The 27,259-nt window shown below is 43.4% G+C and overlaps 1 protein-coding gene across 3 annotated transcripts in view; it reads right to left on the bottom strand.

Annotated features, from left to right (window-relative positions):
* Window positions 1–25,133, bottom strand: part of LOC136871657 (uncharacterized) — a 235,513-nt gene extending 210,380 nt beyond the window's left edge. The window contains exons 1-2 of one of the 3 annotated variants that reach the window (XM_067145139.2): window positions 25,083–25,115; window positions 24,930–24,997 (exon numbers count right to left, since the gene is read on the bottom strand). The gene's annotated coding sequence lies outside the window, so the exon portion shown is untranslated. Of the gene's footprint in view, window positions 1–24,698; window positions 24,811–24,929; window positions 24,998–25,082 lie in introns of those variants that run through there. The other 2 variants (XM_067145140.2, XM_067145141.2) reach the window with 2 other exon arrangements.
* Between the last annotated feature and the right edge of the window lie 2,126 nt (window positions 25,134–27,259).

Raw genomic sequence — 27,259 nt, 5'->3', positions numbered from 1 at the left:
GAGGACATTGCTAATGCTGTGCGCCAACAGGTGACCTAATTCACACATTCACACAATTTATTTCGATGAGTTCGAGGATAATATTGAAATATTTATTTAATCTTAAGGAGTTATGTTTTTTTTTACCGCGGACTATAACATAAAATCTCTTCTAGAGGGCAAACGGTTCGAAATAGTTATATACCATCCCGGACTATTTTATAGAGATATTTATGCTCTACAATTCGTACGCCATACTTGGGGTCTATCGTTGACGGTTCAGACAGCGTAAGCCAAGAAAGCAAGTGACCGACCATGGTACAGCGCTGGTCTTCTTAGCCCAACTTCGCAGGTTCGATGTCGGTTAGTCACTTGCTTTCTTGGCTTACGCTGCCTGAGAGATCAACGATATACCCCAAGTGTAAGAGTACGAATTGTAGAGCATAGAAACCTCCACAAAAAATTCCGGGATGGTATATACCTATTTCGAACCGGTTGCCCTCTAGAAACGATTTTATGTTATAGTCCGCTGTAAAAATAACGCCTTAAAATAAAATAAATATTTCGACATTATCCTCGAACTCCTCATTGAAATAAATTGTTCGACCTCCTCCACTATTTCATAAGGATTACAATCACCTTGTAAGGACATTATTTGCATGAAAGGTTCAGAAGTTATGACCATTTTAGACTGTAGTGGTAATTCGTTCCATTTGTCTGCTAGCAACTTGCCTCTACCTCGCCGCTTGGAGCGCTGTAGCCGCCTCGATGAAAAATATCATCAGAGCTTCGCGACTGTATATATTACTGTGGTAGAACCATGGTATTTGTCATGTTGGGGTACTAAACGAAAGAAGCAAAGACTCGCAGTGTTCCACACAAGATGGTACTACTCACTAGTATTGCACTTCGTACAGGGAACGCAGATCTATGGTGTTTCTCACACAATGGCACCACCTATAGCCAACGCAAACCGATAAGGTTCCTCACCTAGGTGTACTAACCACAGGGACTCCTACTATCTCGTGGTGTTCCTCACATAGTGGGTACTAATCACAGGCAACGCAGACCCACGGTGCTGCTCATATAGGGGTACAACTCACAGGCTACGCCCAGACTCGCGGTGTTGCTCACATGGGTATGACGCACGGGTACTGGAAACCCCCAGGCCAGCTTCTTTACTGCTACCAATCACAAACCTATTTCGTACCTAATTTAGTGGTACTACTCGCAAGTACAGGCAACCCATGGTGTTCCCCGCATGATGGTACGAATCAAAAGTAGTTTCATGGTTCTAATTCAATCATCCCTTGATCGCCCCTTTTAGTCGCCTCCCACGACAGGCAGGGGATACCATGGGTGTATTATTTGTCTGCGTCCCCTACCCACAGGGGGTAAAGAGAGAGAAAAAAGAAGAAAGAAGGGATCCGTCACTTCGAAAAATGAAGTAATGGACAAAGAAAGGCAAGGGCCACGAAAGGCGTGAAAATGAAAGACTCCCTAGGCCTCGAATGTTCTAATACCGTCAGGGTCGGGATGACCAAGGGAGGTTGGACAGGATAGACGAAAGTGACGAGCCTGGCACAAGTAGGTGGAAACAATGCCAAGACTCGGCTAAGGGCCCCATGGTCGCCAACCCACGCTCCCAAGTTGAGAGCCCCTTGGGCTCCTTTTAGTCACCTCTTACGAAAGGCAGGGGATACCGCGGGTGTATTCTATATGTGCGTCCCCCCCCCCGCAGGGGGTCATCAAGGAGCGAGTTTTCGGCTATGAGTCCCTGAAAAGGAGTGAATGGACTCCTCACCAGCAGCAAGAATAACTTGTGTTATGTAAGTAATTTTGCCATGTACGGTCCGCCTAGTCTCGTCATTAACCCTTTCACACTCAGCGCTCCGATCTATCGGCACGAGAGTTTACGGTGAGAACGCTCACGGTGCCGAAACATCGGCTCTGTCCTATTGAGGGATTTTGGTCATTTGCGTTAAATGGTAACAGCTGATAGTGACAGTAACTTAAAGTGTTGAATTTGCGTTTTACTCCACAAATATATCCACCAGACCTAAAAAATATTTTTAATTTCAGCAAATGAAATCTGTTGATCGTGAATGTTTACGTTGTGGTTACTGGAAATTGTTACTGCATGGATCTATTTCGCTTGGCTTATTAATACAACAATTTGATCTTACTACCAGTTTAGAGTTTATTTCGTTTCTTTGGTACATCGTATGTTCGCTGCACTGCGCAAACTATAATTTTACACCTTCTTATTACTCTGTCGTTGCACACGTGCTTGAGTCGTCTTTTTATCGTAATGGCTAGGACATATTCAAGGCCGAATGGGATGATATCCTTGAATTTTCAGATGATTTAGACAGTAGCAATGCCGTTCTTTTGCCAAAAGTTATTCCTGTTATGTAGGGAGTGACAAAATCACAGCTGCTCAGTGTGGATCAGACCGCAAGGACCCGACTTCGATAACAGTTACGAGTACCGTGAATAACTTTTTGCCATACTTCATGAATGAATTGCAGCACACACATCATATTGATATAAAATTATTCAGAACTGAATGTTCTTTCTTTATGTCTAAGAGTACAGAAGAAAGAGACAACAATATCTGATCTTCCTGTCATTGAAAAGCATTAATTTTTTTTTTAAATTCCAAAGTTTAATATATTTTTTTTTGGATTTACCAATAATAATACGTCCAAGGTATATTTATTTCTGAAATGCTCATAGTTTCTTGTATTAGTGTGATTTATTTTATTTTAATATTTGTTAACATGTTTAGTGTTGATTTTTTGTAATTTGCTTGGAAAAACACAGAAATTTGTTTGAGCTTCTTTGAGCCAACTCCTGCATATAGGCTGAGTGCGAAAGGGTTCAGGACAGCTAGTGATGTGAACTTTCGCCAATCAGCATATTTAAGAATCCATCGAGGGGGAGCCACGACGGTTTTTTGTTTCAACAAAGTAAGGATAATGGAAAAATGGTCACTGTCGCAGAGATCATCATGTATATTCCACCGAAACAGCAAAACCAATGTTCGGCTGCATTGACTTACATCCGTGCAAAAATATGTGCCGTAACATACACTAAAGTGAGTTGGTTCCCCTATGTACAAAATGCATAAATCCAGCTCTGTTACAAATGTTTCCAACTCCCTTCCCCTGGGGCAAGGCGTTTTAGAGCCAGGAAGGGAGGAGGAAGCTGATCTAGAAGATCAGTGACATCATTTACGTTAAGAGGCTGGCCTGGTGGAAAATAAACGTTACACACGAGCGGCGTACAGCAAACGGTTGCCATTGTTGAAAACGCAAGGAAGCTTGGATGAAGTGGCATTTGTCGCGAATTTGCAGCATAGGTAAGAAGCATTTGCTGGCGCCTCAGGTGTAAAGGCGGCACACAAGACTCAGCGAGCAGGCTAGCTATGGGGCTTGTTCGAAAGGCTCCCGTCGCCAACTGAAACCTGCTGTGGTGGACGCTGTTTAGCTTCACAAGAACACTTGGTCTTGCTGAGCCATATGCTGCACTGCCATAGTCTAGGCGAGATAAAATATCTGCCCTATAGAATCATAGGAGCACCACGCGGTAAGCCCCCCAAGAAGTGCTGCTAAGAAACTTCATGAGATTAAGCCTCTTAGTACATTGCACTTTAAACTGCCGCATGTGAGGCTCCCACGATAATTTACTGTCAAAAAGGAGCCCAAGAAATCGGTAAGTGTCAACAACTGGAAGAACGACATTTCCTAAATAAAGCTCAGGATGCGGGTGAAGAGTACGTTGACGACAAAAGTGGACAACAGAGGTCTTTGCGGCATAAAATCGAAAGCCATGTTCTATGGTCCACTGCTCCACCCTCCTAATAGCTTGCTGTAATTGTCGCTCTGCGACTGCCATACTGCACGAGCTATAGTGCAGAGCAAATTCGTCCATATATAGCGACGGTATTACTGCCGGACCAGCAGCAGCAACAATACCGTTTATGACAATCGTGAACAGAGTGACACTAAGGACCGATCCCTGTGGAACTCCATTTTATTGAACGTGGTATTGTGAATATGTCCTCCCTACTCGGACACAAAATAGATGAAGGGACAAAAAATTCGTAATAAATACCGGCAAGTTACCTCGGAATCTCCATTGATGCAGGACTGAAAGGATACCGTATCGCCATGTGGTGTCGTAGGTTTTCTCCAAGTCAAAGAAAACAGCTACCAAGTGCTGTTTGCGGAGAAACGCATCCTGACTAGAGCTCTCCAGGCATACCAAGTGGTCAGTGGTGGATCGAGCGGTTCGAAAACCACATTGGTACTCGGACAAGAGTCTTTGTTTCTCCAGACACCATACGAGTCGGCGATTCACCATCCTCTCAAAGAGCTTACACAGGCATTTGTAAGACAAATCGGTCTGTAACTTCCTGCATATTTAAGATCTTTGTCAGGCTTGAGGACAGGAATGACTATGCCCTCTCGCCACTGAAATGGAAAATCACCCTCTATCCAGATTCGGTTGAACACACGAATGAGATATAGTAGACTATCATCACTAAGGTGTTTCAACATCTGGTTATGGATGTTGTCCGATCCAGGAGATGTGTCCTTGCAAAGCGCTAAGGCGCTGCGGAGTTCGCACTCCGTAAAGGGCATGTTATAGTCCCCTGAAGCTTGAGTGGCAAAACTAAGGTGACGACATTCTGCCTCACGCTTCAGAGCGAGGAAGTCAGGATGGTAATTCCCGGAGCCAGAGACATCCGCGAAATTACTAGCTAGATGATTCGCTATCGCAAGAGGGTCAGTGGCGACACTGCCTGCAATGGAGATTACCGGTACAGGAGATGATCCTTGGATACCCAAAATCCGTTGAAGCTTAGTCCACACTTGAGATGATGGAGTATGTGACGTCATAGACGACACATATCTCTCTCATGAAGCCTTCTTACTTTGGCGAATAAGAACTCGCGCCTTAGCACGGAGTTTCTTAAATATTACCAGGTTGGCGCAGTAAGCTGTCTACGGTAACGTTTGTGAGCGCGACGGCGTTCTCTGATAGCTGTTGCTATTTCTTCGTTCCACCAAGGAACGAGTTTTCAGCGAGGAGTCCCCGAGAAGACCGGAATAGACTCCTCAGCAGCAGCAAGAATAACTTGGGTGATATAAATGAGTTCCTCGTCGACGGTCTGCCAGATATTGCCGTTAAAGGCAGCTAGTGATGTGTACATTGGCCAATCGGCATGTATAAGAATCCATCGAGGAGGAACCTCAACGGATTTTTGGTTCAGCAAAGTAAGAATTAAGGGGAAATGGTCACTGTCACAAAGATCGTCGTGTGTGTTCCACCAAAACAGCAGAACCAACATTCGGCTGCAGAGACTTACGTCTATGCGAGAATATGTGCCGTAACGTACAATGAAGTGTGTTGGTTCCCCTGTGTTCAAAATACATAAGTCAAGTTCCGTTACTAATGTTTCCAGCTCTCTTCCCCGGGGGCAAGGCGTCTCAGAGCCCCAAACTGGGTGATGGGCGTTAAAGTCGCCCAACAAGAGGAAGGGAGGTGGAAGCTGATCGATAAGATAAGTGACATTGTTGATGTTGAGAAACTGGCTAGGAGGAAGATAAACATTACACACTGTTGTTATGACAGGCAGCGGAACCCAAACACCTACAGCCTCCAGCAGGGTTCTTATTGAAACCTCCTCGCTGTAGGTGTCAGAACTGACAAAAATGCCAACGCCACCGGAAGCCCGTTGAGCATAATGTCGTTCTGTCCAGTATAGTCGAAAATTTCTCAATACCCTATGATGACCTGGTCGGAAATTTGTTTCTTGAATACAGACTATACTCGCCGAATATTCGCAAATGAGCTGGCGCAGCTCAGCAAGATGCCTATCATAACCGTTACAATTCCATTGTAAGAGTGCCATATTGTAAGTGTGGACTTCTGTGGTTTAGGATAGGAGCAGCATAATGCTACCTAACCTAACCTACACTGACATCCCCATCCGAAGATGGAGATTCACGCTCCATGTGTAGCGCCTCGTCACTGGACGAGGTGATGCATGCCTTCAGTGTCGACTTCTTCGGGGGTGGGGTTTCCTTCTAAGAGGGGAGCGTGCAGGTCTTCTAGAAAGAAAACCCGCTGGTGCAGAATCAGGCCCTCCAGGTGGAGGGCGTGCGGCCGCATTCGTAGGAGAAGTGGAATAATGCCTGGTAAGGGCGTTGTTCTTCCCCACCGTCGATTCTTGTTTAGACGGGCTTGGAGGTGGTCTCCCAGCCCTGGTCAATGATGCCGCCTCTGCCGGCTTAGGCTCGCTTTCGCCGACCGCGTAGGGGAAGGAGACGTTGTCTTCCCCTTTTGTGCCGGCGTCTGTTTTTTAGCCGGCACAGGTATATTGGGAAGGCCGGGATGGACCCAGCTTTGAGCTTGTTCTATTTGCCTTGGGCGCAGCGATCTTCGGGATAGGTGTTCCAGATGAAAATGAGGAACCTGGCAGGGACTGTGCTATCAAGCCGAAGTCAAGTGTCTTGGCCGGTGCATTTAGAGAATTAAACTTACGGCGCGCTGCCTGGTAGGAAAGACCATCCAGGGTCTTGATCTCCTGGATCATCTTCTCGCTCAGATAGGTCGGACAGTTCCGATCCCAAGGAGAATGAAGATCAGAACAGTTAGTGCACTTGTACGGGGTGTGCATTCCTCCGCGCCGTGAGCTACTTTCCCACATGTACCACACACTGACTGATTCGAACGAGATACCATGTGTCCGAATCTCTGGCATTGATAGCATCGCATAGGAGGCGGGATGTACGGCCTCACATCGCAACGATAGGTTGTTACCTTGACTTTCTCGGGCAACACTGACAATTTGAAGGAGACTATGAATGCACCTGTGGCAACGTCTTCACCGTTGACTTTGCATGTGATACGCCGGACGTGGTCACGCCACGGTGCTTCATGTCTTCCATCAATTCATCGTCAGTGTTCAAGACGAGATCATGGTGGAAAATAACTACACGAACCAGATTCAAGTATTTGTGCTCTTCCACTTTGACAGGGATGTTGCCAAAGTGGTCACACTTAAGCAATTGATCGGCCTGGAGCGCAGAGCTCGTCTTCAGAAGCAAACCACCATTGCGCATTTTCTTCAGGTCCTCAAGTTCACCATATATGCACCATCGATGTAGTGACTGAAGAGGATCGATTTAACCAGCTTGAAATCCTGCCCATCAGTTCTCGTAGCAATCAGGAACCTAGGGAAGCTGGAACCCAGACTAATTCGCTGCGCTTGTTCCCAAGGGGTTGCCCCCCTTACGGAATCAAAAGTTAAAGACTTGGGTAGCGAACTACCTGAGGTGGCAGGCGGAAGTGGTTTCGACGCCATGCCCGAAATCATCCTCCCCGAATGCCACCCACTCCGATCAGAGGTCTCTGTAGCCGAACCAAGCAGCCAAGGCAATACCCACCTGGTCGTAGCAGGTACTGCCCGGGGTCCGATGTTGGACGATGCCTAATACGGGATGACTGGGGCAATGAGCACTAGGACTCCCTTCCTCCAGTCACCCGCAGTAGCATGTATCCCATAGCGTATACAGAGCACTAAATATAGGAAAAATAAATAAAAATAATTAATAATAATATGTCCTTCTGGCATTCGGCTGTGCGGGGACCTGTGTTGTCAGGCGGATACTACTGCCCGGGTACATGACACTCCCACCCGCCGCTTCCTGGGTGGTTGCTGGCACGGGCTTTTGAGCGTAGTCACACATGTAGGAGCTACATCGCCGAGCAGCACATACATCACAATTTGGAAATGGTCTACAACTGACCCTCGGAAAAGCAATAAAAAATAAAGAGGGGACCATGGCCACATGACCCTTTAAGTCGCCTTCTACGACAGGCAGGGATTACCAATGGATGTATTCAAACCCTCCCATCCACAGGAGGTCCAACACATTTTACCAAACCACAATCCATGTCCGCGCCTAGGTCGCCCCTTTTTGTCGCCTCATACGACAGGCAGGGGATAACGCAGGTGTATTCTACATTTGCGTCCCCCACCCACAGGGGGTAGTGTATTTGGTCCGCGAGAGGTATTTTATTTCCCTCAAGTCCGCTGGCAAGCCGGTTAGGACCCCCCTATCCGCCACCTGCGACGCGCCACGTGGGAGTATCACCTCTCCCCTGCTACGCCTGTGTAGCAGGTTCGTGGAATATTATATTTTGGTCCAGGTACGTAGACGATGCTTTCATTACACTGGATGAACATAGGACCAACGCTTCTACAACTCTTCATTAACTCAACACAATAGATACCCACATAAAGTTCACTTTGGAATCCGAAATAGAAAATTCCATCAATTAAATGGACCTCAAGATCAACAGGCATTCCTCGTCATTTTCTTTTTGCATTTACAGAAAGCCTACTCAGACTCCAGTCACAATACAACATGATTCGATACACCCCCATGCTCACAAACACGCGATCTATAACAGCTTGGTGAATCGTGCATTCAGCGTGCCAATGTCCAAGCAAGACATGGACAATGAACTGAATATTATTCGGTCAATGGCCAAGGCTAACGGCTTTAAAAGGAATTTTATTGAGCGCATAATAGGTAGATTTAAAAATCGCCCTCATACAACTTTGACTAAAGGGCCGTTTCTGTATCATCTTCTATGGCACAGTATGCTGATGATACCATCATTTACAGAGCCATTCGCAATGAGAATGACGAACATAAGTTACAGTCAGATTTGGATAATGTGGCTCTGTAGTGCAAAATAAATAGAATGTCTATAAATGTACAGAAATGTAAATATATACGCTTAACTAGAGCAAGATCACAGTCGCAACACCAAATTTTACTGTGTGGTAAGAACCCGATGGCCTGCACCTCAATAAAATTGCTTGGCATTCACATTTGCAGCAATTTAAAATGGAACAAGCATGTAGAGGAAATAAGGTGCAAAGCAGACAGAGTCCTGGGATTCATCCGCAGATCTCTACTGGGAGCCAGGAAGAATAAAGTTCAGGCAGCCTATTTGTCATTAGTACGGCCAATACTGTTGTACGGGCATCCTTCCTGACACCCTACTACAGTGGAGAACATGATGAAACTACAGGGAGTTCAACACCGAGCTGAACGACTAATTACTCAACACGGTCATTTAAATACAGCCAGGTCACTGCCCCCCATAACAACCCTCTGTAAACAAACAGATATTGCTTTCCTGAGAAAATCCCTCGCAGGTAACATTCATATATGCCCTTTCAACCACTTACAGCTGAACTATCGATCCACTCAAAGAGGTCGAGGTGTGTCCCTTTTCCCTCCATTTGCAAGAACAGTATCATATCGAAGTGGGTTCTTTAATCATTCTGCTCGGCTGTGGAATGAACTCCCATCACAGATAAAAGAACTACCTCCAGAGAAATTTTGTAAAGAGGTAAAAAGGATGTATATATAATGAAACCTTCTGTACATAATTTTTTTACTGTGTGAATTTTCAGGACGGATAAAAGTTTATCAGAGAGAGACACACACTGTGTGTGTGTCAAATTACTTGAATGTTGAACAGGTCTTGTGAGTATGTGTAAATATGCCTTGTAAATATGGTACGGTAACTGTATATAAGCACACTAAGTAGAATGTAATTGTATATCTGAATATTATAATTTTAAGTGGTGATGGAGGCACTTTCGTGTATGTGGGGCTATGCCCTTTCTCCATTCACCATCCATAAATTGTACCTACAATTAGTGGAAAATAAATAATAATAAACCGGAAGTAAAAGAAATCGCAACTTTCACGTTCAATAAAGAGGTTATAAGATTACTAATATTTTTAAGAAACTTAACGTTAGGATTGCTTTCAAAACAGTTAACAGAAAAGCAGAAGTTCTGCACAATGCATCAGCCGTTAATAAAATCAATCCATACTCTAAATCTGGTGTATATAGGTTCGAATGCAAAGATTAAGGGAGCGGATATGCAGGACAAACTGGACGCAGCTTTAATGTCAGATATCGTTAACACCTCAACGCTGTGATTCTCAGCCGTAGGCCAGCATGTCCATGAGCATAAACATAAATTCATGGACATAGATGAAGATCTCGAGATCATGGAGATGCTAGGTAAGGGACCGAGGCTTGATATTACAGAAGCGTGCGACATACATTTCGACCAGTATTACAACGCTAATCTTAACTTAAATGAAATTTTGGAAAAACCCAAAGTCTTATTTGATTGCTTGATCATGTTACTTGATAAGCTAAGAATTCCGGAAAATTCTACTGTTTTTCGAACTTTACGTAACAGTTTTTCGTATTACTGTTTTCATCCACAATGTCCCCCGGACCCCCTCCTACGACACCAATGTTCCAGGAACATTCCCCTTGCCGCCCCTACTTACCCCTCCTTAGCGCTCCATCGCACAACACATGACACGAGCTGACACACTCATTGTGCTACAGTCACTGCACCAAGTACACGGCCATTGAGGTGAGTCTGCCTAAATATAAGTTCAATTAGATTATGTAACAGTCATTTTCTTTATGCTAATATTGGGCTTTCATCATTGCAGGGATTGGTATTGAACTGAGAGGCTAGGCCCGTTTAACATCAGGGCAAGTATTATTCATAGTTCTAACCAATCAGATATACATAAAATGATTTACGGTTCTATTCAACAAGCTCAAGAAGATGGTGGGTGCATTTTGTTACAATATTTCAACAGAACATAATTAGTTTTTATCCAAAAAACCATCTAGAACTATATCTTTGAAATGAACATTTTAATAGCATACTACTGGACTCAGATCTATTTGTCCAAAACTAACGTTGCAATTGAATTAGACTTTCTATGCTTACGAGTGTATAAAAGATATACCCAGTTATTACCAAATATTTGAAGTTAACTCATCACCTTGAGATGAGATTTTTGTACTGTTTAAAAATTTTTACTCATATTATCTTGTTGGAAACTAATGATTTTTAAACTTAACATAAATATTAGTATAGGAAACCAAGGAGTTAACTGTTATTGCATATTGTTGTATCGCCAAGTTTCTCTTCACTTGTTATGCAGCTGATGATGGAGTCATGAATGCCGAAACTAGTTCTGTAATTAAAGATATGTTGTAAAAAACATCAGACAATATTGTATTTCTGTTGAAAAAGGTGGAACCTATAAGATTTTTTAAATCAAATGTTAATATGGTTCTGTCGAGTATAGTCTGAAATTTCTCAAGACCCTATGATGACCTGGTCTGAGGTTTGTCACCTGAAAACGGACTATACTCATCGCAAATTCACTAATGAGCTGGCGTAGGTCAGCAAGATGCCTGTCGTAACCGTTACAATTCCACTGTAACAGTGCCATAGTGTGGCCTAAAAGAGAATATGTTAGTTATGAGGGACAAGATGCTCTTAAACCTAAACACTGTCAACATCTACATCCGTAGATGTACATGAAAGCTCGATGTCCATCCCATCATCCACAGATGGTGGGACTGACGCCCAGAACTTCGACATATGTTGGAGGTGGGATTTCCTCCTACAAGGAGAGTGCGAAGATTTAGGGGTAGGAATTCCTGCTGGCGCTGATTCATACCTTCCAGATGGAAGGTATGGTTATCCCTTCGCAGGAGAAGTGCGGGAGTAGCGAGGAAGGACGTTCCTCTTCTCCGCCTTCTTTTTATGTTTAATATTAATAGTTTTAATTATTCTGGCAAAGTTAGGGATGTACTCTCTTTCTTACACTTATCCAGTCTTAACCTAGAACACTGTTAATAATAACTACTGATGACAATAATATATTAACAACTAGCTGATGTACCCGTGCTTCGCTACGGAATTCTACATTGTATACAGAATTCTAGGTTAGGTAGTGATGATGATGCTTTTGTTTTAAGGGGCCTAACATCGAAGGTCATCGGCCCCTAATGGAACGAAATGAATGACATGAGACATGAAGTTAAAATTTTAAAAAGTATCCACTGACAAGAGTTAAAAAAGAATGGTGATGAAGAAAAATGAGGGTGAGATTAAAACATTCAGTGGATCTAATACGCAATGCCTTATGTTCTATTAAAATAAGCGAAAATACAGGAAATCGAAGGAATAAGGCATTGCCCAGTAGTACAGATATTAACACATAATTTACGTTAGAGGTTAAAATAACACATTAAAATGCGCAACACAAACTAAAATGAAGTCAATGAGATAAAAGCGCAACCGACATAAACAACACTAGGACAAAGGACATCATCACACACGATAAAACCGACCGCTCATAAAGCGGATGACGAGATCTGCTGACTCCTCGTCATCTCGCAAGATAAGGGAGACTGTACTCGGAAGGTTAAGACTACGGAGCAGATCGACCAGGTCCACACACTCCGTAAGGATGTGTACCACGGTAAGATGGTCGCCGCAGGTACACACCGGAGGGGGTTCTCCTTTCAGTAGATGGGAGTGCGTCAAGATACCGTGGCCGATCCGAAGGCGACATAATACCACGGCTTCCCTCCGCGAAGCCTGAAGGGAAGTCCTCCATACCTTCGTTGTTCCTTTTATAGCTCTCAGCTTATTGGGAAGTGGGATGGCCTGCCACTCCATATCACAGTGAGACATAACCAGATGTCTCAGCTGAGAGCGAATATCACTTGCTGGAACCTTGAAAGGCAACGGGGGCAGTGTAACTGCCTCCCTGGCAGCCCGATCTGCTAACTCGTTTCCCTCTATGCCCATGTGGATGGGGAGCCGCACAAACGTAATTCTGGTGCCGGCAATCGAACACCCGGCCAGCAGGTCCTGGACCCGCTGCACCAGAGGGTGCCGAGGGAAACGGGTATCAATAGACTGGAGCGAGCTCAAGGAGTCAGTACACACGAGAAAGTGTCGGCGTTCATTGTACAGTGCATACCGCAGAGCTCCACAGATAGCATAAAGCTCCGCTGTGTACACACTACAGGTTTCCGGGAGAGCAAAAAGAAACCGATCATTTCCGACAACGAACGCACAGCCCATCTTCGTATCTGTCCTTGAACCATCCGTGTAAACGACGACTGAACCTGGATAGCGGCCAACAAAGGACAGGTAGAGCCTCCAATAAATCGAAGGGTCCGTGTCTCCTTGCGGGCCAGCGTGCAAATCCAGGATGATTTCAGGTCGTCGTAATACCAACGGAGGTACCCCACTTGGTTGTCTGACAAGGCAAGGAACCGAAGGTACGTCGAACAATCTGTAACTGCTATCCATGCGTATTCCAACCGGCCGCGTTGCTCGAGGACAAGCAGCATACAACAAACGGTTGCCATTGTTGAACACGCAGGGATAGCTCGGATGAAGTGGCATCTGTCGCAAATTTGCAGCATACGTAAGTAGGAGTTGCTGGCGCCTCAGGTGTAAAGGCAGCACACCAGACTCAGCGAGCAGGCTAGCGATGGGGCTTGTACGAAAAGCTCCCATCGCCAACCTAACCCCGCTGTGGTGGATACTGTTCAGCTTCGCAAGAACGCTTGGTCTTGCGGAGCCATATGCTGCACTGCCGTAGTCTAACCGGGATAAAATGTGTGCCCGATAGAATCGCAGGAGCGCCACGCGGTCAGCTCCCCAATCGGTGCTGCTAAGAAACTTCAAGGGGTTAAGCCTCTTGGTGCACTGCACTTTTAGCTCCCGCACGTGTGGCTCCCACGATAATTTACTGTCAAAAAGGAGCCCAAGAAATCGGTAGGTGTCAACAACTGGAAGAATGACATTTCCTAGATAAAGCTCAGGATGCGGGAGAAGAGTACGTTGACAACAAATGTGGACAACGGAGGTCTTTGCGGCAGAAAACCGAAAGCCATGTTCTAAGGTCCACTTCTCCACCCTCCTAATAGCTTGCTGTAATTGTCGCTCTGCGACTGCCATACTGCACGACCTATAGTGCAGAGCAAAATCGTCCACATATAGCAACGGAATTACTGCTGGACCAGCTGCAGCGACAATACCGTTTATGGCAATCGCGAACAGAGTGACACTAAGGACCGATCCCTGTGGGACTCCATTTTCCTGAACGTGATATTGCGAATATGTCCTTCCTACTCGGACACGGAATAGACGGAGGGACAAAAAATTCGCAATAAATACCGGCAAGTTACCTCGGAATCTCCATTGATGCAAGACTGAAAGGATACCATATCGCCAGGTGGTGTCGTAGGCCTTCTCTAAATAAAAGAAAACAGCTACCAAGTGCTGTTTGCGGAGAAACGCATACTGGATAGAGCTCTCCAGGCGGACCAAGTGGTCAGTGGTGGATCGAGCGGCTCGAAAACCACACTGGTATTCGGACAAGAGTCCTTGTTTCTCCAGACACCACACGAGTTGGCGATTTACCATCCTCTCAAATAGCTTACACAGGCAGTTGGTAAGACAAATCGGCCTGTAACTTCCTGCATACTTAGGATCTTTGTCAGGCTTGAGGACAGGAATGACTAAGCCCTCTCGCCACTGAGACGGAAAATCACCCTCCATCCAGATACGGTTGAACATATGAAGGAGATAGAGTAGACTATCATCACTAAGGTATTTCAACATCTGGTTTGGATGTTGTCCGGTCCAGGAGACATGTCCTTGCAAAGCGCTAGGGCGCTGCGGAGTTCCCACTCCGTAAAGGGCACGTTGTAGTCCTCTGAAGCGTGAGAGGCAAAACTAAGGTGATGACGTTCTGCCTCTCGCTTCACAGCGAGCAAATCAGGATGGTAATTCCCGCAGCCAGATACATCCGCGAAATGACTGGCTAGATGGTCAGCAATCAGGAGGGATTCAGTGACAATATTGCCTGCAATGGATATTCCCGGTACAGAAAATGACCCTTGGATACCCGAAATCCGTCGAAGCTTAGTCCACACTTGGGATAATGGAGTACGCGACGTCATAGACGACACATATCTCTCCCATGAAGCCTTCTTACTTTGACGAATAAGAACTCACGCCTTAGCGCGGAGTTTCTTGACTGTTACCAAGTTGGCTGCAGTAGGCTGTCTACGGTAACGTTCGTGAGCGCAACGGCATTCTTTGATAGCTGCTGCTATTTCTTCGTTACGAGCTTTCGGCGAGGAGTCCCCGAGTAGAACGAAATGGACTCCTCAGCAGCAGCAAGAATAACTCGGGTGATGTAAGTTATTTCCTCGCCGACGGTCTGCCCGATATCATCGTTAAAGACAGCTAACGATGAGTACTTTGGCCAATCAGCATGTTTCAAATCCATCGAGGGAGAGCCTCGACGGATTTTTGGTTCATCAAAGTAAGAATGATGGGAAAATGGTCACTGTCACAGAGATCATCGTGTGTATGCCACCGAAAGAGTGGAACCAACGTTCGGCTGCATAGACTTACGTCTATGCGAGAATATGTGCCGTAATGCACACTAAAGTGAGTTTGTTCCCCCGTGTTCAAAATACATAAATCCAGCTCTGTTACTTATGTTTCCAGCTCTCTCCTACTGGGGCAAGGCGTCTCAGAGCCCCAGATGGGGTGATGGGCATTAAAATCTCCCAACAAGAGGAAGGGAGGTGAAAGCTGATCTATAAGGTTAGTGACATCAGTTATGTTAAGAGCGTGACCTGGTGGAAAATAAACATTACACACTGTTGTTATGACAGGCAGCAGAACGCAAACAGCTACAGCCTCGAGGGGAGTTCTTAATGGAACCTCTTCGCTGTAGGTATCAGAACGTACAAAAATGCCAACGCCACAGGAAGCCCGGTGAGCATAGTACCGTTCTGTCGAGTATAGTCTGAAATTTCTCAAGACTGTATGTTGACAAGGTCTGAAGTTGGTCTCCTGAATACAGACTATACTCGCTGCGTACTCACTAATGAGCTGACGTAACTAAGCAAGATACCTGTCATAACCGTTACAATTCCACTGTAACAGTGCCATAGTGTGGACTATGAAAGGAGTGTTAGGATATGAGCGAAAAAATGCTTGTAAGCCTAAACACTATCTACATCTACATCCGTAGATGTAGAGGACAGCGCGACATCCATCCCGTCATCAAAAGATGGCAGGGGTGCCGCCCAGAACTTCGACGCTTTTCGGGTGCGAGGGGGTCCCCTACGAGGAGAGCGCGCCGGTTTGGGAGCAGGAGTACCTCCCGGCGCAGACTCATACCCCTCAGGAGGGGAGCATGACTTCTCCTTCGCAGGGGAAGTCCGAGAGCGCTTAGCACGGCCCTCTTCTTCCCCTTCTTCTTTTCGATTTTAGATGGGCTGGGAGATGGTTTCCCAGCCCTGGTCGACGATGCTGCCTCCGCTGGCTGGGGCACGACTTTCGTCGACCTCCTAGGGGGGGGACTTAATCCTCCCCCCTTGCTGTGCCGGCTGGGAACTACCAGCCTGCACAGACTTCTGGTTGGTCGAAAGTGGGGTGGTCCACCCCTGGAGCTTTGACTCTTTGCGACGTTGCTGGGAGCAGCAACAGTCGCCTTGGGCGCAGCGGTCTGGACAGGTGTCGAGGTTATAAATGACGAACCTGGAAGACTCTCAGCTATCATGCTGTAGTCGAGTGTACGGGCAGGTGTATTCGTGGAATTAAAGTTACGGTGCGCTTCCTGGTAGGAAAGACCATCCTGGGTCTTGATCTCCTGGATCTTCTTCTCACTCAGGTATGTCGGACAATTCCGATCCCGAGGAGAATGAAAACCGGAGCAGTTAGAGCACTTGTACGGAGTTGTGGACACCTCCGCGCCGTGAGCTACTCGTCCACATGTACCACATACAGCCTGATTCAAACAGCGAGATACCATATGTCCGAATCGCTGGCATAGATAGTATCGCATAGGAGGCGGGATGTACGGCCTCACATCGCAATGATAAGTTGTTACCTTGACTTTCTCTGTTAACACTGACAACTTGAAAGAGACAATGAAGGCACCAGTGGCAACGTCTTCACCGTTGACCTTGCGCGTAATTCGCCGGACGTGTGTCATGCCACGGTTCTTCATGTTTTCCATCAACTCGTCATCAGTGTTCAAAATAAGGTCGCGGTGAAAGATGACTCTGCGAACCAGGTTCAAGGACTTATGCTCCTCCACTTTGACGGGGATTTCGCCAAAGTGCTCGCACTTAAGCAACTATTCAGCTTCCAGGGCTGTACGAATCTTCATAAGCAAACTAGCATCGCGCATTTTCTTGAGGTCCTCCAGTTCGTCATAGACGCCTTCGATGTGCCTACTAAAAAGGATCGACTTCACCAGCTTAAAATCGTGCCCATCTGTTCTGGTAGCGACCAGAAACCTAGGGAAGCTGGATCCCATTCCTTCACGCTGCGCATGTTCCCAGAGAGTTGAACCTCTCAGGGAAGCAAAAGTTAAAGACTTAGGTGGGGGACCACCTTGAGAGAGCCGACTTCGTTTGGAAGCCATGCCCGATAGCATCCTCCCCGAATGCCACCCACTCCGATCAGGGGTCTCTGTACCCGAACCAAGCAGCCAAGGCAATACCCACCTGGTCATTGCAGGTACTGCCCGGGTCCGATGTTGGACGATGCCTAATACGGGATGACTGAGGCAATGAGCCCTAGGACTCCCTTCCTCCAGTTACCCGCAATAGCATGTACCCCATAACGAGTACAGAGCACTAAATATAGAGAAAAAATTATAAATAATTAATAATATGTCCTTCTGGCATTCGGGTGTGCGGGGACCTATGTTGTCTGGCGGATACTACTGCCAAGGTACATGGCGCTCCCACCACGCAATGGTCCTGGGTGGACAGTTGCAGGGTTTTGGGCGTAATCGCACATGTAAGAGGCCCATCTCCGGGCAGCACGCACATCAAAATTTTGAATGGTCTACATCTGACCCTCGGAAAAATAATAAAAAATAAAGAGGGGACCATGGCCACATGACCCTTTAAGTCGCCTTCTACGACAGGCAGGGATTACCTATGGATGTATTCAGCCTGTCCCATCCACAGGAGGTCCATCACATTATACCAAACCGCAATCCATATCGCGCCAAGGTCGCCCCTTACGACCGGCAGGGGATACCGCGGGTGTATTCTGCATGTGCGTCCCCCACCCGCAGAGGGTAGGTTAGGTAGTGTACACGTTGTGAGCAAGATTGTCTTAAATTGTATAGCTCTTAACGTTACCCTAGAAACGTGACGGGAGTTCACCAAACATATTTTCTCATGTGAACACTGAGGGAATTTTCACTGTAATGGTAGACCCAATTTCATACCATCAGTCACAATCAGGTTGGGAAGTTTTCATTATAATGCCTTTTTACATCCTCAGAAAGACTGTCTTAGTGGTTTTCCCAACTGAAATGAACATACAATGACGTCTATAGGAATGGCACGATTAAAAGCAATGCTTTCATATTATGAAATACTTGTTCAAATGAAACACCACACATTTTCTCACTTTTATCGAACAGGACTTCGCTGCCTATCCAAAAATCCAAAGTTCCAGACCTGGAATGACCAAACCACAGACAGCCGTGATCTGTGAACACTCTTTGGCTTTCTTCGGCGGGGAGAGGGTTGAATAGTGGAGACTCCCAGGGCAAAAACTATGCCCAATTACTATTCTGTTTCCTAGGAGTACCCGATGAATCGGAAAATATCAATTCACTACACTGGCAGCGGCAAAATCTATCTGACTTGAAGGCAAATTTTTCCTCCAAGCCAGAAGAGAAATCCCCTCTTCACTGCTAGTTTGGAATAAATTGAATGTAGAATTTAATAAAAGTGAAGAGAAGGAAGGTTTTATTAAGAAACGGCTCTTTTCAGAGTTGAATTTTGAGTTATTTAGTGAATATTGTGGTGCTATAATTCGGAAAATGCCTAAATTGTTATTGTAGACCAGGTCATCCTACTACTACTACTACTACTAAGTGAGGCTCTGCCTTAAGTATGCACACTGCTCAAAGAAACAGCGCGCCAGAGTAGGGATCGAATAGCTGAAATACTATGATGATCCAGTGTGTTACATTCCAGCAGTATCAGAAAATGTACGGACCAGAGGAATGGCATGCTAAAGAAGAAAGTTTTCTAACTCCCCGGCTATTTCCCGTCACTATTCAGTCAGGCTGTTATACTCGGAGTTGAGAGGCAGCATAAGAGACAAAGACAATCGCAATAAACAATGGTCAATGTAATGTTATTTTTGATCAATGTTATGCACTTTCGATATTATACGCCATCACATTTCGTTTTCTTCCGACTCTGAAATACCACTCTTATTATAGACAGTGCGGTAAAACTGAATAAAAGATAAATGATCGGAAATTTTATTCTCTGTAACTTTTTTATATAGCACTTTTCGATAGGACCAATAACATTGGTATTTAAAAATTACACTTTAGGCACCTTCTCCTAAACTACAATTTCATCCATCCAGGATGAATAAAATTGTTTATAGCTTAGACTGTAGTTTGTTATTCCCCAACTCTATATACCGATTTTCATTAAATTCTGTTAACCCATTTTCTCATGGCTCGGCGTTGATATGGACTTAGCAACAAAGTACAAATTCATGAATATCTTTGTTATCATAGCCAGTACAGTAAAAATGTATAAGACATAAATGGTCGAAAATTTAATTCTCTATAACATCGGTTATGTAGTATTTATCGATACGACAACTAATAATATAAATATTTCAGAATTACATTTACGCCTTCCCCTAAACTACCATTTTACTCAGCATAAATAAAATTGCTTATAGCTTAAATTGCAGTGGCTCATTCTCCGACTTTGCATACCATTTTCAATGAAATAGTACCACTAATAACGTAAATATTTAAAAATTAATTTTTAGGCCTTCCCCTAAACTACCATTTCACTCAGCGTGAATAAAATTATTCATAAGCTATACTGTAGCGACGTATTCTTCGACTTTGCATACCAATTTTTATGAAGATAGGACTACTAAGAACATAAATATTTGAAAATTAAATTTTAGGCCTTCCCCTAAACTACAATTTCTATCAGCGCGAATAAAATTATTTATGGCCTAGATTGTAGCGACTTATTCCCCGACTTTGCATACTGATTTTCATTAAATTCTCTTTGGTCGTTTTCTAGTGATGCGTGTACATACATACAGACAGACAGACAGAAATTACGGAAAAGTAAAAAGTGCATTTTCTGGTTACTGTGGACATGACCGATACAGAAATACCATTCTTTTCAAATTCTGAGCAATGTACAGACAAAACTCTTATTTTTATATATAGATAATAACATTAATAAAAGTTATCACACGTTAAAAAAACAAATTATATCATCTATATAATACACATCGTTCGTAGAGTAGCCTACGTTACAAACATATGAATAATGAGTACTGTTACCGTGTTTTGGTGGATCGCAGAGAGGTGAAAGAAGGTGCTGGGTTTGAATGGGTCTAACTATGATATTAAAATTAATTTAAAACTTTAACAAAGGTTATATTTATCTTTTTATCGCAAATTTAACAAATTTTTCACCGCGTGAAATCAACAAAATCTCCGGTACAATGCCAATTTTGCCACAAGGGTGGAGCACCCCAGATTAGAGAATTTAACAATTTTGGGCTTCAAGCCCCCTAGTTCACACAATTACAATTTCAAAGTGGTATTATTAAGACAAGGATAGAAATCTCCCAAATTCAAGAGCACTTTGCTCCAACCAATATAGAGCCTTCCAGAGGCACTCCTCAATATTACAATAAACAAGAAAAGAGCTTACATACTCTCCTACATTCACCGAATTTTAACAGCCCGCTTAAGGCAACATTACACCAAACTTTATGATCTCTGGCCTCTCAAGGCACAATTTACAAAATTTATCTTACACAGGGGTATCATTACGCAACCTACTGGGCCTTCGTGGAAAAAGTGATGATGATGATGATGATGCTTGTTGTTTACATGGGCCTAACATCGAGGTCATTGGCCCCTAACGGTACGAAATGAATTAACACAAAGTTCAAATTCATCTACTGACCAAAATAAAATAAAAAATGTCATGAAGAATGAATGGATGGACATGAACCCCCCAAGAAAAACCAGTGGATCGGACTAAAAAAAAAAAAAGATCGTAAATAATAGTATTACTGACCAAGGGACCACTTATAAAGCACAATGATGCTTGATGTCTAAAGGGGTGCAAAATCCATGTCTAAGGCCCCACAGAATGGTACATGTCGCGAGTAAAGTAGAACCATGGTATTTGTCATGTTGGGGTACTAATCAAAAGTAGCGAAGACTCACGGTGTTCCACACAAGATGGTACTACTCACAAGTATTGTACTTCGTACAGAGAACGCAAACATCACACGGTTAAAAATATCAATCATATCAAAGAACGAGTTACCGACTTTCGTGGGCTTGCCTTCAAACCACGCAAACAATCGATTGTACGGAAGTGGAGTGATTATTCAATGTTAACGTTTCAAATTTTTGTCCGCGAAGTCGTAAAATGACACCATCCATCCGTATAACCATAAAATTAAAAATAGGAGAGGATTTCCACCAATCAATACTTATTTATTGTACACATTAAACTACAGGACCGGTTTCGACCTCATATTCAAGGTCATCTTCAGCTGAACCATATATACATATTAATATAATGAAGCTTTGATTAAGATTGTGGTGTTGAAGGAATGCCATATGATGATGATGTACATTTAGTTACATACAAATGGGGCACGTCTTAGCGTGAGCTGGTGTATATGTCATTCTGTGCAATATTGCAACTGTATGTCTAAAATGTTGAAGGTCTTAAAACTAGTGTATAAAACACGTCTTTTCCTAAACTAACTTATATATATGTACAAGATAAAAACAATACATAAAAACACTTCATGTACATGAACATTCGTTCTTGCTTGGTGGTCAATACATCGACTAACTTCCGTATTTAAGTCTTATTCACAGTTGTACACTTCAGCTGCTATTCATAGAGTTTGTAAAATTGCATGGATAAAAGTTTTGTCTTCCTGTGCGTATGTGAGATAAAACACGATAGATAGATAGATAGATTACGATAACCATAAAATGCTGCAATTTCCATCAATTTCACAGATAAACCGTAAAAGTTGGCAGGTATGTTAAAGACCGGTGGGGGGCCACCTTGGGCAGGTCGAAGACATTTCGAGGCCATGCCCGAAATCATCCTCCCCGAATGCCACCCACTCCGATCAGGGGTCTCTGTAGTCGAACGAAGCAGCCAAGGCAATATCCACCTGGTCGTGGCCGGTATTGCCTGGGGTGCGATATTGGATGATGCCTAATACGGAATGACTAAGGAAATGAGCACTAGGACTCCCATCCTCCAATCATCCGCAATAGCATATACCCCATAGCGTGTACAGAGCACTAAATATAGAGAAAACAATAAAAAACAGTTAATAATTATACGTCCTTTTGGCATTCGGCTGTGTGGGGACCTGTGTTGTCATGCGGATACTACTGCATGGGTGGATGACGCTCTGACCCACAAGCTCCCTGGGTGATGTAGATGTTGATTCCCAAAGGGAACCTAAAATATTTGTCCTGAATGAGTAAATTTATAATACCAATATAATGGTCTGTTATTACACATTATAACAGACCATTATATTGGTATTCCCTGGGTGGTCACAAGCGGGCTTTCGGGCGTAATTGCACACATAAGAGGCCCATCTTTGAGCAGCGTGCACATCAAGAATTTTGAATCGGTCTACAACTAACCCTCAGAAAAAAATAAAAAAATTAAGAGGAATCCAATGGCCACATGACTGTCCCGCACGGGGTGGACTACGCTACATCACTGCCATCACCAGCAAGTGTTGCCTTTATCCTTATGGTCTGACTGCATGTATATATTATCCCTGAACAAGTTAATATCCATTGGAAAATGCTATATTAAAGTTACACATTAAAAAATAAATATAAGAACTTCCATCCCCAGACTTCATGAGCCAGCACTGCCTGAAACAGAAATGTACACTCTACTAACCACGTAACTCTAATAGGCTAAACTCTAGTGTATTACTTAATCCATGGTGGCTAAACTTCAACACAATTTCTTTAAGCCTACTTTCCTTTAAAGACAGGCACTAAACCACTCCAATTTTGACTATGTCTTGTAAAATATAGACTACTTCAGTAGTAATTACCTCGAGAAGTTATCTGCGGTGAATCTACTGCATTTTGATATTTCAATTGAATCTGAAGTCAGGCACAGCTTCTCATTACGTTCAATTGTTCACTCAACCGCTGTCACTAACAGGCCACTTTCCTATGGGTAAAATCAGGAAGGATATAACTTACTTGGTTATTCGGCTTTTTCTGCTTAGAGCATACAGAAGCTATAGCTTGCCCAGCTGGGTAGGGGTTGTTCTGCCAAGTGAACCAGCAAAAGCTTCTAAAATAGTGCTAGGCAAGTGTTCGGAGGTATACGGAATACATGTTTCAGAAAGATGCTGTGTAATGCAGATTTCTGTTTACTCCTGAACAGTGTTATGGCAGAAATGTTTTATAAAAGTTTGCAACAATAGTAGCCTAAACCGTGTGTTTTAAAATGACAAAAAACAATGTTACAGTTCCCAGAAAACTAACTTTTCAACAAAAAGGGATAGAGAGGGGTTGGTGGTGATTATTGTTTACAGAGGAAGTACAACTAGGCAACCTTCCTTTATATAACACTAATCAGAGAGAAAAAAATGTAAGGATCTGACATTTTGAAAAATGAAGGTATTGGCCAAAGAAAAAACAAGGGGCACAAAGGGCATGAAAATGAAAGACTCCTTAGGCCTCAAGTGCTCTAATACTGTCGGGGTTGGAAAGGAACAAGAGCTGACCAAGGGAGGTCAGATAGATGGAAATGAGGAGCCTAGCGCAAGTGGAAGCAATGCCAGGAATCAGCTGAGGGTGTCGTGGTCGCCAACCCACGCTCCCAAGTTCAGAGCCCCTGGGGCCCCTTCCAGTCACCTCTTACGACAGGCATGGGCTACCGTGGGTGTTATTCTACCACCCCTAGCCACATGGGGAAGAGAGAGGGAGAGAAAGCAACCTTAAAATCAAAGCTTTTGGGAAGGCCACTGTTTCTGAACCTCCCTCAGCAAGATAGTTATGTGAAGTACTCAAGCCTCAAATTTATCTTCAGTTTCAAACCTCTGGCAGCAACACATCGATTTCCACTTCTACCGTTTTGAGCAAATGTTACTTTTATCCTTATGGTCTGATTGTATGTTTATTTTATCCCTGAACTAGTTAATTTCCATTGGAAGATCCTAGGTATATAAAAGTTAAATTAAATATATCAACTTCCATCCTCGGACTTCATGAGTTGAAACTGCCTGAAGTAGAAAAGTATCATAGAATACTTCACAGTTCAAGTTCAATTCTCACTGAACACACTGCCCATATATTTATACCAGGACATTGGTACCTTGTATGATGCAACAACGATGCAATTGGCTCCAGACATTTCCTTGTTGAAAAATTTCACAGAAAACAAAAGGAAAGTTTGAACAGCAGAGTAGTAGTAGTAGTAGTAGTAGTAGAGGTTAAATTGCCAACTTAGAGCAAGTGATAAACGGGATGGTTGAAAGGAATTCATTAAGGGTAAAACATGTAATGCATTAACGCAGTGTATATCATCGTCATAATCATATAAATACGACTGCTTCATAAAGATTCAAAATACAGCATAAAAGAACCTAATATTCTAATATCGCTCTTTTAAATTGCTTCTACCGGTACAGTAGGCCATCAAGACGTCAATATTGGACAACCATGTAGAATTCAGGAAAATAAATCATTCTCGACAACACACCACCCGTACAGGTAACACAGCATTTTAAGTTCAGTAACTCACGTACAATTGGAATATATGACAACCAAGAAATTTGCAAAGAATTCACAATTTACCAGCAAACATCGGAAAAAAAGCGTGTACACAAATCCACATGAAGATAAGTTACTTACAAAAACACAACAAAACGTCAATCTGTTTCACGAAGAACGATATATCGGCAACAGGAAATCGACACATTCTGGAGATAAAACATCAGAATTAAACGGGAATACTGACAACAACAAAAAAAACATAAATCTACAAGTAATTCCTTGAAAACATACCGAAATTTGAGTGCAGACCCTATATTATTTCTGACCACAGCTATCGATACCTCAGCTTTTTGATACATCGATATACGATTACACCTGTTCCATAGAGTTTACAAGTATTTTCTTCTTTCTCTTTGCCTTATTCCTCTTGTTTATGTTTTGACATCATAGAAAAATGCTACGCTATGTCCAGTCCTCATTTGAGGGTTAGAGTTTATTCTATTGCGGGTGCGAACTTAAAAACATAAGAGAAGGGATGCCTTTATATTTGGACTGTTTCACAGTGGGAAGTGACTAAATTACGGTAGTAAATTACTAATTTAATAGGGTTATGTTATCTGGACATTATACAGAACACTAGAACACAAGGTTCTATCGATACAGTAGAGACAATACGCGACGCTTGCGGATTTAGCCTTGTTAAAATGGGAGACAAGTCGCAAGTGGCGCTCATAGTGGCTTGACCTGAAAATTCGCGCTAAATTCAAATATAAATGGAAATGGATAAATAAATTACGCCTAGAAAGAAAGTGTTACTAAGATATTAACTTAAAAGTTGCTAAAGCAATTCTGGATAAATGAATGAAGAATTATTTAACATGTTATTATTTAAAGACTGAAATTAAACATATAATCAAGATGTGAAATGGACTGCTGTGAAAGGGCTTGATCTTTCATTTATGCATTACCTTTTTAGCTTTAGAATTCCTGTACGAACCTACGCGGCTAGACTTTTCTTTTTTCTCATTTAAAAGCACTGTATTATCATATTAAAACACTTGTCAACAAAATACCGGCACATTCTTTACACACATGATTCAATGAATTTACATTTAAGAGCTGGGCAATTTTCCTTTTAACTTGAAGCCTACTAACAGAAGGAAAATCCATAAATTTAGCCTCAAAAACATTCAAACTTTCCCTATAAGCAATACTTGCCATAATGGCATTACATTAGGGTAAAGCAAATTCGCATCATCATACTGTTTCAGAAAAATATGTACATTTTATAAATCACCCATATTTTCTTCAGTGCTTGACAACGCATTATGGCATTCCAAACGGGGTAACTTGGAACACAACCAGCCACACTCATATGCATTTGTATTTTCCTGAATTAAATCAAACCCACAGATCACACCTACAACAACACATCGGTATTTAAGGTTAACTGCTGCACTATACAATAAAATATGCATATTATATTTTAAGCCAGTTAAAATATGGGTCGAGCAGGTCAGAAGAACTATAAAAATATCTTTGTCACTGGAAGAATATACTGTATATGAGGTAGACATTTCCAAAGGGTTCCTTGTCCACCTATATGAAAAATTCATGTTATGGTATCAATGGCTTCGTCTATGATGATGATGATGATGATGCTTGTTGTTTAAAGGGGCCTAACATCAAGGTCATCGGCCCCTAATGGTACGAAATGAAATAACAAAAAATTAAAAAAATCCACTGACCAAAATAACTAAAAATGTCATGAAAAATGAATGGATGGACATGAACCCAAAAAATAACAAAAACAAACAAGAAACAAACAAACAAAAGAACAGTGGATCCGACTCAAAAACGCTCATAAATAATAGCATTACTGACCAAGGGACCACTTATAAAGCACAGTCCTGAATCGATTATGCTTGATGTATAAAGGGGTCCAAAAACCAGGTCTACGGCCCCTCAGTATGGTACAAGTCGCGAGTACAGTAGAACCATGATATTTCTCGAGCTGCGGTACTAATCAAAGGTAGCATAAACTCACGGTGTTCCAAGCATTAAGGTACTACTCACAAGTATTGTACGTCGTAAAGGTAACGCAGACCTATGGTGTTTCTCACACAATGGCGCCACTCAGAGCCAACGCAAACCGATGAGGTTCTCACCTAGGTGTACTAAGCACGGGCGCCGGCATTCCCGTGGTGTTCCTCACATAGTGGGTACTAATCACTGGCAACGCAGACCCACGGTGTCGCTCGTATAGTGGTACAACTCACAGGCTACGCCCAGACGCGTGGTGTCGCTCACACGGGTACAACTCACAGGCAAAGCCCAGACCTGTGGTGTTGCACACACAGGCACGACTCACGGGTACTGGAAACTCACACTGAACCCCCCTCGAGTGCTACGAATCACAAAATATGGAGTACCTAACAGAGTGGTACTACTCGCAAGTAAAAGCGACC

The sequence above is a fragment of the Anabrus simplex genome, chromosome 4 (genome assembly GCF_040414725.1).
Source record: "Anabrus simplex isolate iqAnaSimp1 chromosome 4, ASM4041472v1, whole genome shotgun sequence".
Taxonomy (NCBI): Eukaryota; Metazoa; Arthropoda; class Insecta; order Orthoptera; family Tettigoniidae; genus Anabrus; species Anabrus simplex.
This window is presented reverse-complemented; position numbering and strand designations above follow the sequence as displayed.